Below are 16,095 nucleotides of genomic sequence, written 5' to 3' on the forward strand. Positions count from 1 at the left end.
AGAAGTAAGGGAATAAAATTCACAACTTTATCAGATATATTGACAAGGTTGAGGATGTTTTCTCAAAAGGATTTTTTCCTAATACACTTATTGATTCTATTTTGTGGATTTCAGTTGTTAGATTTTTTTAACGTTAGATCTTTAGGTTCATTACATCCCTTTTGTCTCAATCAGCATGCTCTTTTTTGTTTAATTTCTCTTCTGGTTCATTTCATCTGTTTCAATTGTCTTTCATATCAGCATATTTATTTCACAGAGCACATAGAAAAGAGAATTTTATGGGAACACAATGAAGAAGTGTAATAAAATTGTATTCAGCTATCTCTCTAGTTTATAATCCACATCCTTCTCATTATGTCTTGAGTAAAAAGTTCTCTGTTACTTCATGTTTCAAACTGCTTTCACGGATCCTGTCATGGTGTTTTTGATTTGCATTTCCTCTTTTAAATGAGGAGAGTTCTGACCCTAACAGATTTGGTGACTATTCTCATCTCTGCATAATAGCATTTAAAATCTACTTCAGATTGAAATCATTAGCGAGAAGGCAAGCAGAATAGTATCCATGTGGGGAGAGTCGGTGAGTAAAGTTGGTGGGAAGACCAGAGCAGGTGTTGGAGATCCAACAAGCCCAGGAAGCCTTGATAAAAGGGCTTATGGATGCAGGTGAGGTGGGATACCATGGAAGGAGGCAGTCTTGCAGGAGTGTCAGAACTCAAGCAGGTAAGCAAGAGGTGGAGCTTGGGGGTGGAGGACAGGCAGTTGGTGCTGAGTGTGGTGAAGAGGGTAACTGTGTGTGCGTAAGGGATTGGTTATACACGGAGGGATTGATTTTAGGAAAAGTAACTATATTAACAGCAATGGGAGTTAAGTTTCTCACTTTCAGAAAAGGGAGCTCAAATATGGAAATGAAGCTAGCTAGATGAACCCCGTGATGTTTTCAATGTAAAGGTAAAAGATATGTATTTATAGACCTGATATCACTCAAATGTATCTCTTTAAAAATTCAACTAACCAGTTAATTTTCTCTTGACCACTCTTTCTAAAATAACAGTACCTCCTTTTTATCTTTCTTATAAAATTTCATTTTTCTTTATGATGTCGTTGGAGGAAGAGGTTTTAAGGAAGAGAGAACACCAGTAACAAAAATCTTGAGTAGGAAACATGCTTGCCCTGTTTGGGTAAAGCCAAGAGGCAAAAGGTCTAGACAAACTGAGAAGGGAAAGAAGAAGGGGAGGGGGAGAGGGAGAGGGGAGAGAGGATAAGGTCAGAAATCTGATGACAGGCTCATCATGGAGGTCCTCATAGACCATGGACAAGTCTTTTGAGTTTTATGGGAAATAAACCATAGCTTTGACCATAATTGTGGTCATTATGGTCTATATCTATATCTAAGATACTTATATTTTAAAGTATCATTCCTGTTGCTATGTACAAAGTAACTCTCTATGGCAAGAAAGGAAACAAAGCCAATTTAAGGTAAGTGATAATAGTGGTTTGGTCTGGAGTTTATAGTTGTGAAATTCTTGAGAGGGCAGCCAGTATTTCTTGGCTGCCTTTTTGTGGAGACTGTGAGAAAGAAACCAATTAGGGATAATACCAAGTTTTAGGAATTGTGGTATCACTCGCAGGAGCTCTGATAGAAAAGCAGATTTGGAGGCCAAAATCTAGGTCTTTTTGGTATACTTGTTTCTAAATGCCTATTAGAAATCCAAATGAAGAGGACAAATAAGGATTCTGGAATTTATGGGAAAGTAGGGGTATAAAAGTAGGAGTGACCTGTTTCAAGAAGGTATTAAAGCTTGTGTCAGATTACCTATGGGATAACAATAAATATAGAAGAAGAGTGGTTCTCAGACTGAGTCTTGAGTTACCCCAACATTTAGAGGTCTAAGAAATGGGAAGGAACAAAGGACGTTTAGAAGGCGTTGATGTGAAGAAGCAGGGTTTTTTTGTTTGTTTGTTTGTTTGTTTGTTTGTTTTTGTTTTAAAGGGAGGGGGTGAATAGTGCTGGGGAAATGAGAGGTCCCATTTTATGAGTGTGCCCCTCATGTCTGTCTATGTTTTGTATGAGTTTAAAATGAAAAAAAAATCTGTGTATATTTTTTTCTTGACCTTTACTGATGCTTAAAAGGCTGTTATTTGCTGAGAGAAATTATCAAGGGAGGGGAGGTTGAGGCCGTCACCAAAGGTCAACGATTTAATCAATCATGCCTACATCATGAAGTCTCCATTAGAAACCCAAAAGGACTGGGTTTGGAGAGCTTCTGGTTTGGTGGACATCTGGAGATTTGCTGGGAGTGGTACACCAGGTGAGAGTGTGGGAACTCTGTGCCCTTTCCCCCATATCTTGTCCTCTGCCTCTCTTCCTTCTGGCTGTTCCCGAATTATGTCATTTCATAATCTGGTAATCTGCAAATAAAATGTTACTGTGAGCCCCTTTAGCAAATTAATCATACCCAAGGAGGGGTCAATGGAATGTCTAATTTTGTAGTCAGTCATCAGAAGCATGGGTCACAAGCTGCACTTGTACCCAACATCTAAAGTGTATGGAGCAGGGAATCAGCCTTGTGAGACTGAATCCTTAACCTGTGAGATTTGATGCTGTATCTAGTTAGATAGTGTCAGATGGGGTCGAATTGTAGGCTACCCAGCTGGTGTCTGAGAACTGTTTGGAAATTGGGTACCAGAGTCATTTTCAAACTTCAAATTTTATTCAAAATAATCACCCCCTAGTTTTACTGATAGCTTCTCACTGAAGATTGTTTTAATTTTCTTCAACATGTTTACCCCCATGATTCAACCTATAGTATCCTCTCTTTTCTTAATCTAAATTACAATAGCTTAACTATTCATGACTATGCTTGAATCTTTTAATCCCATTTGTTTTCAGGAAATGTAAATGTTATTAATGGATGGATTATGACATTAGGAATTTACAAAATTTAACTCAGTCATTTAAACTAGCCTACCAGGGTTATTAATGTTTGCAAAACACAAGGCTTTATTTTTCTTGTATGAACATATTTTTTTTTAATCTCTGAAAACTATTTTGAAGTAAATGTATGCTAAAATAGTTTGAGTAAAATTGCTATTTTTACTAATCTGGGGAAAACCCATATTTATAATAAATATTCTAATTCTAAAAAGAGTCTAGTTATGTTATGTTTGGAAGTGTTATTTGATAATACCATACCTAATAAGCACCTACTATCAGCACTTTCAAAAGCATTTAAGTGCACAATATTATTTAATAGTCATAAAAGCTCAAAAGAGTTTCATTTAGAGGATTTCATTTTGTTAAAAAGACATGTACTGAGACCCTAATATGGGCTGGACTCTAGGTTCTTGGGATATACTAGTGAGCAAAGCAAACTTTCCTGCCCATCTACAGCTTGCATTTTAGAAGGATGGTGAGTAAATCAAGGTTTCTGGTAATCAGAACTTTTCTTGGCATCACACAAGAGATAGAGGCAGAATTGAAGAAATTCTAATCCAATGAAACTAGTCAGATAGGGTTCAAAGAATGTGTTCCCCTTGTATTATCTGTTTCTAGGACAAACAATGAATCACAGACTTGAAGAATTTGTTTTCATGGTTGTAATAACTAAGAGTCCTGGGTCTGTCACAATGTAACATTTTCTGATCTGTCCCAAATATAAAATGTTAAATTATGCATGCTATTAACTACTCCATATTAATTTTTCCTTTTGTAAAATGATAAAACAGTGTAAGCATTGAGGCGAATATATATGGTTTCTACCAAAGGTAGCAATCACTGTGACTGCCTTTTGAAGATGAATAATATTCAAAGCAGTGTCATTGTAAGTCCCATTCAGTTGATAATTCCAGAAAAATTTCATTATGCTATATTAATATGAATATAAAAGCATCTTTCAAATCCTAATAATTAACATGCATAATTTTACTGAAATCACAAGACAGCAAATATTTTCTATTCGTAAATTTTGCTTTTTGTCATGAGTTTGACGCTTCTCCAGCTAACAGGAAAAAATAGGTATATATATTTTAAAATAGTATTATGTTACGTATAAAATATATTGCATCAGAAACCAAAAATTTAATAAGTTAACTTTAAAACTAAAGAACTTTAATTTAAATTTAAACACAAAGAACTTTATGATTTCTGATCATTGAAATGTAAGGTTTTTTTTAATTACTTGCTCTGTAAACATAAAAGTTCATTCCTCCTTAAGATTCATTGCAGAGAGTGGTCTCTTACAGGGATGCTATCCCCATTCTTTACATAGTGAATAGTGTTAAAGAAAAAATATATATTCCATAGCATTATTAAGGCACAATAGGACAGCCTTTATTCAAAGGGAGAACTATCATGATAGACATAAAGACTGCAGCAGTGGAATTTTGCAGTGGGAAGGAGAGATTGTGTTTAACTCTGGATACAGGATGGCAAGTAGGAATGAATGGCCAAGGAGCAGGGCTGGGTTCAGTGGATGGAGAATTACTCAGTGGAATTACAGAGGAAAAAAGGCGTAAGGAAGGATTCTAGCTAAACTGGCCTAGGTGTTCTTCTAGAAGGCATGCCAGGTGATGAGACATTATACAGAAGATGGTGAAAAATGGAGAAACTGATCAGATATTGAAAGTGAGAGCTTCTAGTCAAAGTGGCTTATCAAGAGTCTGGCTAAAATTGGACAATGCAAAGAGGAACATGAAAGTAGACCTTGTTGACAAGTTCAGAAAAGCCTGACTGTAGTGTTTGGTCAAGGGGAGAATGTATGTCAATCCCTACTCATCTTTCTGGACTCAAATGCCATTTTCTTAATGAGACCCCCTCAGAGCCTTCAGATCGTACAATCAAATTTATCTCCTCCCCTCAAATATTATTCTTTCTTATCGTATCTGGTCATTTTCCTTCATTTACCTTAACTTTAATTATATCTTTATGTGTATATTTATTTAATGCTTGGCTTATTGCTTTAAACTTATTAGCATCATATGTCTACTGTATGTGTTTTATTCATCAGGGTATAGTTAACACCTAGTTAACTCAGGGATGGCATTTGGTAAATTACAAACTTTTGGATCAAGTTAAAGAAAGATGGAGAATGAATTTTAAAAAAAATATGCATTTATCTCAAATTTAACTAATTCTCTTATATTAATTTGATTATATTATAAGTTGCTTTAGCAAGGTCTAGCATTATTCACCTGTATACATGCAGTTTGATTATGTACAATGTAGTTCACAATTTTTGAAGAAAAAGATGTAGAGTTGATTATTCAAGCAGGCATTATTGCCTAACAAATGTTCATTTCCTTTTTCTTTTTAGTAATATAATCCTCTTGTTAATAATTCATTCATCCTTTCATCATGTGTCTGGGGGAAAGATGACTCCTACTTTTTGTTCAGATGTAAAGCCTGGTTGATTCTAAGGCAAGGATGTTCCGATTCCCTTTGTCAGTGATTGCTTTCGGGGTTAGCATATGATCCACTTCTGGCAAATGAGCTATACATAGAAGTCTGCCAGTATTTCTGGTAAGATTTTCCTCTCTTGTTTAAAGAGAGACCTAGGAAGGGGCGCCTGGGTGGCTCAGTAGGTTGAGCATCTGACTTCAGCTCAGGTCTTGATCTCACCATTGGTGGGATCGAGTGCAGCATCAGGCTCTGCACTGAGAGCTCAGAGCCTGGAGCCTGCTTTGGATTCTGTGTCTCCTTCTATCTCTGCCCCTCCCCCACTCGCACTCTGTCTCTGTCTCTTGGAAATAAATAAATATTAAAAAAATAATTAAAAAAAATTTTTTTTTAAAAAGGAGAGATCTGGGAAAAATAGTTCCTATTCTGCCTCGGGTATTTATTATGTCTTGATGTAATCTCAGTAATTTTTGTGACTGTGAAAGAAGCCAGACTGAGGGCAAAGCTGTCACCTGATGATAAAACAGAAGGCTAAATAATCTGGGTCCTTGAGGTCCTTATGGTACTTCTGAATTAACCAGCTCTAAACATACCTTAGCTGTGAATCTGTTTAGTAAAAGTCAGTTTGTAAAGGATTTTTGTTATATCTTCAGTCCAAAGTTTTGGAACACATTTTCAAAATAAGTATGTATAACATTCAGGATGTATGACTGAATACTATTTCAATAAAATATTTAATCTGCATAATTATCAATGTCACTTTGGTCAGCAAAGTGATTATCTGATTGGGCATTAGTGCGGAATGAAAGAGATGAGTTTAGTTGGATTGGGTAAAAAAAACATGCAATTATCCACTGTTTTCCCATTAAAAACCTTCTTTTATTACTTTATGCCAAACAACTTAATAGCTATGCCACAGCTGGAGCTGAAAACCATCATCTGACACTGTGGGAGTCAAAATGTGTTATGGGATCAAACTTATGAATTTCTTTCCTTTCACAGTAACTTAGCTAAAATATTGAAGCTTTAATGAGTAATGTTGATAATAATTAGCATGCACATGCCATAGGATGTCTGTTTGATTTTCACGGCACATGACATTAAGGAAATTGTGTGCAGGGCACCTGGGTGGTCGCCCAGACAGGTAAGCATCCAACTTTTGATTTTGGCTTGGGTCATGATCTCACTCTTCTTGAGGTCGAGCCCTGCGTTGGGCTCTTTTTGCTGACAGTGTGGAGCCTGTTTGGGATTCTCTGTCTCTCAAAATAAATAAACATTTAAAGTAAATTATTTTCATGTGCTCTTTCCTAGCTTGTTTGCTAGATTTGTGAGACTCTTAGTGACATCATTAACTATACTATATAAACCATTATAATAACCCTAGTTTATTAATATAAAGTTGTATATAAATGTGATACTGTTCTAAGGGCTCTACGTATATGAATTTATTTTATCTAACAATTTTATGAAATTTAAGCACCTGTATTATCTTCCTAGAAATTAACAAATTGAAGCACAGATATTCTTAGTTGTGCTGGGTCTCTCAGCTACTAGGCAGTGGAGGTGGACAGCTTTCCACTCTTAACCACTGTGTTGGCTCCTTATTAGACAGAAAGCATACAAATGATAATTAGAGAATGAATATTTTAAATCTCTCAATTAACTATACATGGGGTTTGTTTGGTATTTGAAAGAATAGTTTACTTATAAAGAATAAACTACTCTTTTATACCACTAGGGCACAAATTTGTTTTATTAAATTGAATGCATACTGTGTTTAAAGAGGTGTCCTATAATTTAGACTTAAGAAATTTCTAAACTTGGAAGTTAATCTTAGGCTACATATGGAAAATTTGTTTTAAGAAACAGTCATAGATATTGGTAACTAACTGCTATTTCTAAAATTAGGACAATTGCCTGTCTGGTCCATCTGCAAAAATGAATTTTGGATTAAATTGTCAATGCAATTCATTGAGTTTCCTTTGCATGTGTTTCAGTACTTTATTTAAAATCTATTTAAAGGATATACTTTTAAACAAGTTACCTATCCAAATGATAGAACATTACAAATAACACTCCCAAAATTTCAATTAACACTACCAAAGTTTCAAATTAAGTTTTGTTTTCCTTCCTAAAGGAAGTTTTCATCCAAGCTTGAAAGATTAAGAATTACAACAAGAAACATAGGAAATGATAGTGAAGCAATTAATTATGTAAGAGAATCAAAATAATAAGTCATAAGGGAAATTTGATTAATGGCTAAGTATTAGAATTAAATAACTATGATCTTTAGTGTATTGTGATATCTGGGAGTTACATATATTAAGGAATTAATGTTTTCCATTTACATATCTTCCCATTTACCTTAGACCTGTATACATCCTACATTTATGTATCAAAAAATTCCTAAAAATCTACCTTCCTCACATTATATGTAATATACATTATTATAAATACTATATTATTTTTATTAAATACATATACATATATATTATATTTTATATTACTTTTACTAATTATACACACAGGTATGTATTCTAGATGGTACTTTCTTATGAAAAGCCATTAAATATAAAGAAATATATTTTATAAATTTCAGAAGCTCATGACAATTGAGCCTATTGTAAACAGTATTATTTATACATTGATAAATATTACACACATCATCATAATTGACTGAAGAAGCATTTAAGTGCTTAGTATGAAGTGAGATGAAGACACATATATAAAACAAAAGATGTTTTATACCCTTAGGGAACTACCCTTAGGGAACTCACACTTTGATGGAAGAAGCTTATATTATGCAACTGGCACAAAGTCAGATGGTCATGAAAACAATGCAATTGAAACCTCACAGTATGATTATGTGTCAATTATTTTTATTTTCTAAGTAAGCTAAATTTCAAGAAGTTAGGTAACTTGTTCAAGGTCACACACTGTCATTGCAATTATAAAAATTCCCCTCAGGTCCTCCAACTATTTAGACATCTCCTAACCTCACTTGCCATTTCTATTTTCCACACTGCAGTCATAGTGATATTCCTAAAATTAAAAAGAAAATCATGCAACTCTGTCCTGTTTAAAAACACAGCAAATGTTGCCAGTTGCTTTTAGAATTATATCATTTCCTCAACTTGTATAACAAGAATGTGGTTTATCCCTGTGCCACTTTAGGGAATGATCTCCATCTATTGCCAATCAATTTGACCGAAATACTGGTTTGGGAAGTAGGGATGCTAGTAGGGATTTCCTTCCCATATCCCAGATTTTGGAAGACTTAAATATTGTTTGAGTCTTAGAGGCACTATTCTAAGTGTAATAGTAGATGTCTAGGAGTCCATTCCCTTTCTAGAGGGACTTATGAATGTCCTTGGTAGTGGAAAAACTGTTTGGTACATGGAAGAGGTGTAAAGGGACTCAGATCATGGGGCATGATTGAGTGTCTTAAACTTTCAGCAGTTGACGGATGATCAGCTGTGGACCTGAAGCCAGCTATCTGGTAAGACCATCCAGGGGGCTTCTCAGAATCAGGCTCTGTAAGTGTTACCATGAAGAAGTCTCTGTGGGAACTGTCAAGGCTTGTGGGTAAAGTGATGGACTCCCAGAGGAAACAACTGGGGTATCTCATGACAGTCCATTTCTGTCCACAGAGGCCCTGAGGGTCTTATCCCACTCTCCTAAGCCTACAGCCTCCTTCCTTTATTACTTCCACTCAGTATGGCTCTCTTTCTGGCCTGGAGTAAACATAGTGTGTGTGTGTGGGGGGGGGGGGGGGGGGGGAGGGGGATGGGCATTGGTGGGGGAAAGGCTTCTTGTTGCAAATATTATGTTTTGTTGTTTTTCAAATCAGATATCTGGGCTAATAAGAGTGTTCAATCTCTAAACTATGGGTTTCAAGAATCCCATTTCTCTCTCCCTTTCTCCTTCTTCCCTTTTCACTCCCCTTCCTCATCCCTTTCTTTCTGTGGCTATCTTTAGACATATATTCTACCAAGAGAAATAAATACAGGGTACAGAATGCCTAGAAGGAAAATATATGGGTAAATTGGTAAGATATATACTGTCAATACTTAGGTTAAAGTGACATTAGTTTGACATATTGATCCCTGACATTTTCTTCTTTAAATTCCCATTAAAATATTATTGAAAACATAACAAAAGGGGAAATACGTGACTACATGGGAAAATAAGTCTAACATCCATTCTTCAGAATTTAGAACTTGAGTCTGCTGTTTTAGTATTATTATCATGGGACTACAAATTGCATTAATGTTAATGTACTCTTCAGCTTACAAATCTCAGTCTGACTACCCACAGAGTTCACAGGAGATTATAGCTATTTCTAACTCCTAGCGTTGAGCTACAAGGGCCTTATTAAACAACATTGTAGGTGATTTTTTTCCTTTCTCCAGATTCCCACACATTGGTATTTGGTTTCTGGAAATGAGAAGAGAATACTTCGGTTGCCTCCCTGCCTCACGAATAGGCACCTTTCTTTTTGTAAGTCAGTTTCTGATGTACTTTATGGATGAACATTAAGATTTTAAAGAGTAGAAGAGTATATATAGTGGTATGTAACAGAGATTGGAGTAGTCCACACAGGGCTGTAGTTTTCTTGTAATGAATCTAGCCAAAGAAAATTAAGCAGCTTAAGTTGCCCTGGGATTGGAATTTTCAAAAATATTGTTACTTTGAGACTTTTAGAATCACCAAAAGAATACTTGCAATTTTTCAAAACAAAACAGAAGTCCATATTTGTATTTGGACACCTCTTATTTCTCTCAGGCATAAACGTCTCTGTGAGCCAAGATTAGCCTATGGGCCGTTAATTATGATATCTATAAAAACAGGCTGCTGCTTATGTATAAATTATAGAACAAAAAGAAAAAATGTATTTGTTTCTACAAACATTTTGAAATAACCTATAACTTATCTCTTTCTTTCCTGGATCAAAATCCATACCCCACTCTTCATTTCTATTACAGCAGTTTTCTTCATCCTTGCTAGCTGGAAAGAAGTATTCTTTCTCCTTTCAAAGACCTACCTCTGTACTCATGAGCTAAATTCCATCGGTTTGGCTATCTGCATATATAGAGAAATATCTTAATATGCTCCCTCCATAAAATTTTAAATACTGTCAATGTGATGTGACATCTTCCCACGTCAATGTATATTCTCAAATAGCTACATGGTGGTTATTAAGTCAGAAAAGAAAACAAGCTACATGATAGTGAAGTAGAAGCCAGAAAAATATCTGGAAGGATGACAAGATAATTGCAACTAAGAAAAAATCAATAAATTAGAAACAGAGAAAATAGTAAATTCAGATAAAAAAGCATTTTTAAAAGCTTTTTAGGGAAACTTTCAAAAATAATGGATTTAAAAAGACAAAAATGCAGATATTAGGTAATTATAAGCGAGAAATTAAGGCATTCTTAACCATAAATTAAGACTGAAACAAACAAAATCTAAAGGAAAATCATATCGAATATTTAAGAATATATTTGCTTTCCTGTAATTGCCATTAAAGTATGAAAATAAAACAAATGCTTTATTAAAAAGTAACCCTAAGGGGTGCCTGGATGGCTCCATTAGTTGAGTGTCCGACTTTTGATTTCAGCTCAAGTCATGATCTGCACAGAGCCTGCTTGGGATTCTCTCTCTCCCTGTCTCTCTACCTCTTCCCCATTTGTGCACATGCTTTCTCTCTCTCTCCCCCTCAAAATAAATATTACAAAAATAATCCTGATATTCATGTAATAGATATTTAAATAACTTTTACTTTCCACATGCTGTTCTAGATTCCCAAATTTTTTTCATATATTAGAGGAATATGCACTTAATATCAACTTGTCACTCAACCTTTTCTCTGTTTATCCTCAATAGGCTGCATGATATTTGGGACGATGGATTAAGGGGTATACCTCGTGTGACTGTGCTCTAATCTGCTGTTAGTATCATTCATTCTCATTGCCATAAGCCTACTCTCTACAAAGCAACATCATGGCATTTTAATTCCTTAATAAGTGTTCATGAATTCTCTCATGTCATAATCAAGCCCTCACATTGAACATTAAATTACATAATACTAATAATCAGAGTACAGAATGAAGTGGACAATAGAATTTCAGAGCATGGACTCTGGACAAATGGTTTGGATTCATATCCTAGCTCTTCTTACACTGAGCAAGTTTTCTAATCAGTCAGGCAGGAATGATAATAATAGAATTTATCACATATGGTTCTTGTGAAGATTGCATGAATTGGTATATGTAAAACATTTAGAAAAGTGACTGGAACACAGAAATACTTTAAGTACTAGCTGTTGCTATCACTAGAACTTAAATGATATAAGAGCAGCGATTTTTTTCTTGCCCACTATGTTTTCATCTCTTAGAAAAGATACTAACACACGTGGTAGATGCTCAATAAATTTTGTTGAATAATGAACATTTATTAAACATTTCCAGTTGCCAGGCATGGAGATAAGTATTTTATCTGCATTACTTCATTAATCTTGCTAATAAATTATTAAATTTAATATACTTACTATCTTTTTTTTCTTGGAATAGACATGAAAACATAGGTTAAATTAGCTGTCAGATGTCAGCTGATTAGGAAGCTTATCAATTTCCTATTGCTACTGTAAAAATTACCACAAACTTAGCAGTTTCAGTAATATATACTTATCATTTTACATCTCTGGATGTCAAAAATCTGACATGGATCTTACTGGGGTAAAATCAAGGTATTAAAGCTCTTTGTTCTTCTTAGAGGCTGTGGGGAGAATCTTTTCTTGCCTTTTCTAGTTTCTTGAGGCCTTCTGATTTCCTTAGCTCATGGCTTTTTCCCTCCATCTTCAAAACTGCCATGTATGAAAAAGAACAGAACACCAAGAACACTCTGAGATGACCCAATGTTTTTGTTAAAATAAGACTTTAAAGCGGCTCTTTTAAATAGAGACTCATTAGTGAAGATAGGTAGTTCAATAAGTAGGAAAATAAAAAAAGTTTAAATGGAATTAAGTGTAGATTATACAACTAAAACACCATATATATGAAATCTGAAATAAAAAATATAAAATCTGTAATTAAAAATCACTGGATTGCCACGATATCAAATTGGACCATGTGGAAAAAATGATGCAGTGAACTTGAAGTTGGATACTTAGAAATCAGAGAATTGAAAGAACAGTGAAAAAAATTAAAAACAAAAGCTAGCTCTATATGGAAAAACCATTATACACTGTCACATGTGTCCCAGGAAGACACTAGAAAAGAAGTCAGTATCTCATTTTATTTTTTAACGACATTTTGCTAATGATGAATGATGATCATCTTTTTATGTACTTGTTAAAATCCTATATATCTTCTTTAGACAAATGTCTACTAAGTACTTTGCCGTTTTTTGTGTTGTCTTTGTTTTTGTGTTGTGAGAGTTATATATAAGAGTTACATGTAAGAATATCATATATTCTGGACACTAGACTCATATCAGATATAGACTTTGGAATATTTTTATGCATTCTGTAAGTTGCCTTTTCCTAATAATACCTTTGCATAAAACTTTAAAATTATGATGAAATCCAAAATCTATTTTTTCTTTTATTCATACATTTTGTGTCGTATATGAAAATCCATTGCAATATCCAAGGTCATCAAGATTTACCTCTGTTTTGTCCTAAGAGTTCTGTTGTTTTAGTTCTTATATTTATATTGCTGTTTACATTTTTAGATAATTTTGTATGTAGTATAAGTTTGGGGTCCAACTTTATTCTTCTGCATGCAGATAAGTGTTATCCCAGTGCCAATTGTTGAAGAAAATATTCTTGCCCCATTGAATGGTGATGGCACCCTTATTGAAAGTGAAGTGGCCATAAATACGACTTTATTTTTGAAGTCTTAATTCTATTCCATTGATCCATATGTCTATCCTTCTGCCAGTACCACAGAGTCTTGATAAATGTACATTTGTCATAAGTTTAGAAATAGAAGTGTGAGTGCTCCAATTTTGTTCTTTTCAAGATTGTTTTGTAGGATTGGCTTTTCCATTTCTGCCGAAAAAAAGCCCATTGAAATAGGGATTCAGTAAATCTTATAGAGATCACATTGATACTATAGATCACCATAGATCACCCTGAGTAGTAGTTCCAACTTGACAATAGTCTTCCAATCTATAGACATGGATGTCTTCCATTTATGTAGATTTTTTTAAATGTCTTTCAGCAATATTTTATGGTTTTCATTGTATGTCTTTAACCTTCTTTGTTAAATTTGTTCTTAGGTATTTTATTTTATTTTTTTTTGAATATTATTGTAGACTGAATTGGTTTTTTTAACTTCCTTTTCCAGTTTTTCATTGTGGTATGTAGAACACAATTGATTTGTTTGTATAGGTCTTGTACCCACAACTTTGCTGAATTTGTTTATTGGCAATAATAGTGTGCATGTGTGGGTTCCTTATGATTTTCTGTATACAGGATCATGCCATTTGCAATTAGAGATAGTTTTAACTCTACTTTATAATTTAGATGGGTTTTATTTCTTTTATTGGCTAATTGCTCTAGCTAGAACTTTCAGTACAATGCAAACTGCCGTGGCAAAAGCAGGCATCTTTATCTTGTTCCTGATCTTAAGAACAAAGCTTTCTTTTACCATTGAGCATGATATTAGGTATGGGTTTTTCATTTAAAAAAAATCCCTTTCTATTCTTAGTTTTCTGAGTGTCTTTATTATGAAAGAAAGTTTGATTTTGTCCAATGCCTTCTCTGCTTCAACTGAGACGATCATGTGCTTCCATTGTCTTCATTCTATTAATGTTGTATATTATATTGTTTAGCTTTATTATGTTGAACCACCCTTGATTCCTGGGATAAATCCCATTTGGTCATGATATATAATTATTTGAATATGTTGTTGGATTTAGTTTGCTAATATTTTGCTGGCAATTTTCCATTTATATTCATAAATTTATAGTTGGTCTGTAGTTTATAATGTCTCTGTCTGGCTTTTGTGTCAGGGTAATGCTGGTCTTACAGAATCAGTTGAGGAATGTTATCTCTTCTGTTTTGGAAAGGAACTTGAAAAGAATGATGTCACTTATCTCTTGCTGCTTTTGAGATTCTATGTATCTTTGGCTTTCCACAGTTTTATTATGATATGTCTTAGTGTGGATATCTTTGTTTATCCTACTCAGAGTTTATTGAGATTCTTAGATATCTAGATTGTTATATTTCAAGAAATTTGAGAAATTTTTAGCCATTATTTCTTCAAATATACCCTCTGCCTCTTTTTTTCTCTTTCTTCTCCTTCTGGAACTCCCATAATTCATGTCAATGTAATTGATAATGTCTCTAACATCCTTAGGCTCTATTCATTTTTCTTTATTTTTTATTTCTTCTCCTGAGACTGGTTAAATTATCTTTAAGTTTACCCAGTCAGTCTTCTGTCTTCTCAAAAATGCTATTGAACTCTAGTGAAATTTCCTTTCAGTTACTGTACTTTTCAGCTCCAGAATCTCTATGGTCCTTTATACACTTTATCTCTTTATTGATATTCTCTTCTTCATTGCTTTACTACATTGCTCCCATTTTCTCTAGCTCTTTGTCAGAAGTTTCCTTAAGCTATCTGAACACATTTAAGAGAGTTGATTTAAACGCCAACATCTGCACTTCTCCATTGACAATATTAATTTCTTTTCCTGTAAATGGATAATGTCTTTGTTTCTTTGCATTTTTTGTAAATTTTAGTTAAAAAATGGATATTTTGAATATTACATGCAAAAAAAAGATTGAGAGGGAAAAAGGAAGAAAGAAACTCATGTAGGAAGAACGAGAGAAAGGAAAAAAGGATGGAAGAAAGAAGAAAGGGAAAGAAGGCAGAGTAAGGGAAATAAAATTAAAGGGAATAAGGAAAAGAAAAAGCAAAGCAAAGTAAAATACTATTTTTCAAGACTTTGCAAATTGACTCTTGGGGCATTCCTTCAGTGTCTAGCCAGGCCAATTATCACTCTACTAGCTTATATTTGCTACTTGTTCTGAGACTAAAGACAAGCCACAGTTGGAAACTTATTGTCTTCTCAGGTTTTTTTTTTTTTTTTTTTTTTTTTTTTTTTTTTTGTGAGCAGGTTAACTGGCCTGAACATTCATCTGCCCTAGTTTCCTCCATAGGATGTAAAAGTCCCTATTCCCTGAAAATACTCACTGTTTGACTTTTCTCTCAGAATTTTGGTATGTTTATTATTTACTCCCCACCCCCTTTTTTTAATAACCACCCACCCTCCCCAAACAGAAGCATCTTTTTCCTTTGTCTTAACCAACTGAACCAACCAGGTGCCCCTAAAGTATTTATATTTTTAAAGCACATTTTGAATATATTTAGCCATTACTTTTTCAAATATTTTACTACTCTTTTGCTCTTCTTCTGGAACCCAATTATGAATATTCTAAACCAGTTGATATTTTTCCTGTAACTCACTGATACCCTGTTCAGTTTTCAGCATTGCTCTATGTTTAATAGTTTTATTGCTACATCTTCCTTTAATTCACTTCATTTTTCTTTTCTATTCCTAACCTGTTAATCAAGACTGGTGAATATTTTATTTCAGATTTTATATTTTTATCTCTTGCTGCTTTTATGTAGCTTCTATTTCTTTTCAGATGCTTATTACTTTTTTGTAATTCTTGGGCATGTTGTAGTAAT

Source organism: Panthera tigris, chromosome F3 (genome assembly GCF_018350195.1).
Source record: "Panthera tigris isolate Pti1 chromosome F3, P.tigris_Pti1_mat1.1, whole genome shotgun sequence".
Taxonomy (NCBI): Eukaryota; Metazoa; Chordata; class Mammalia; order Carnivora; family Felidae; genus Panthera; species Panthera tigris.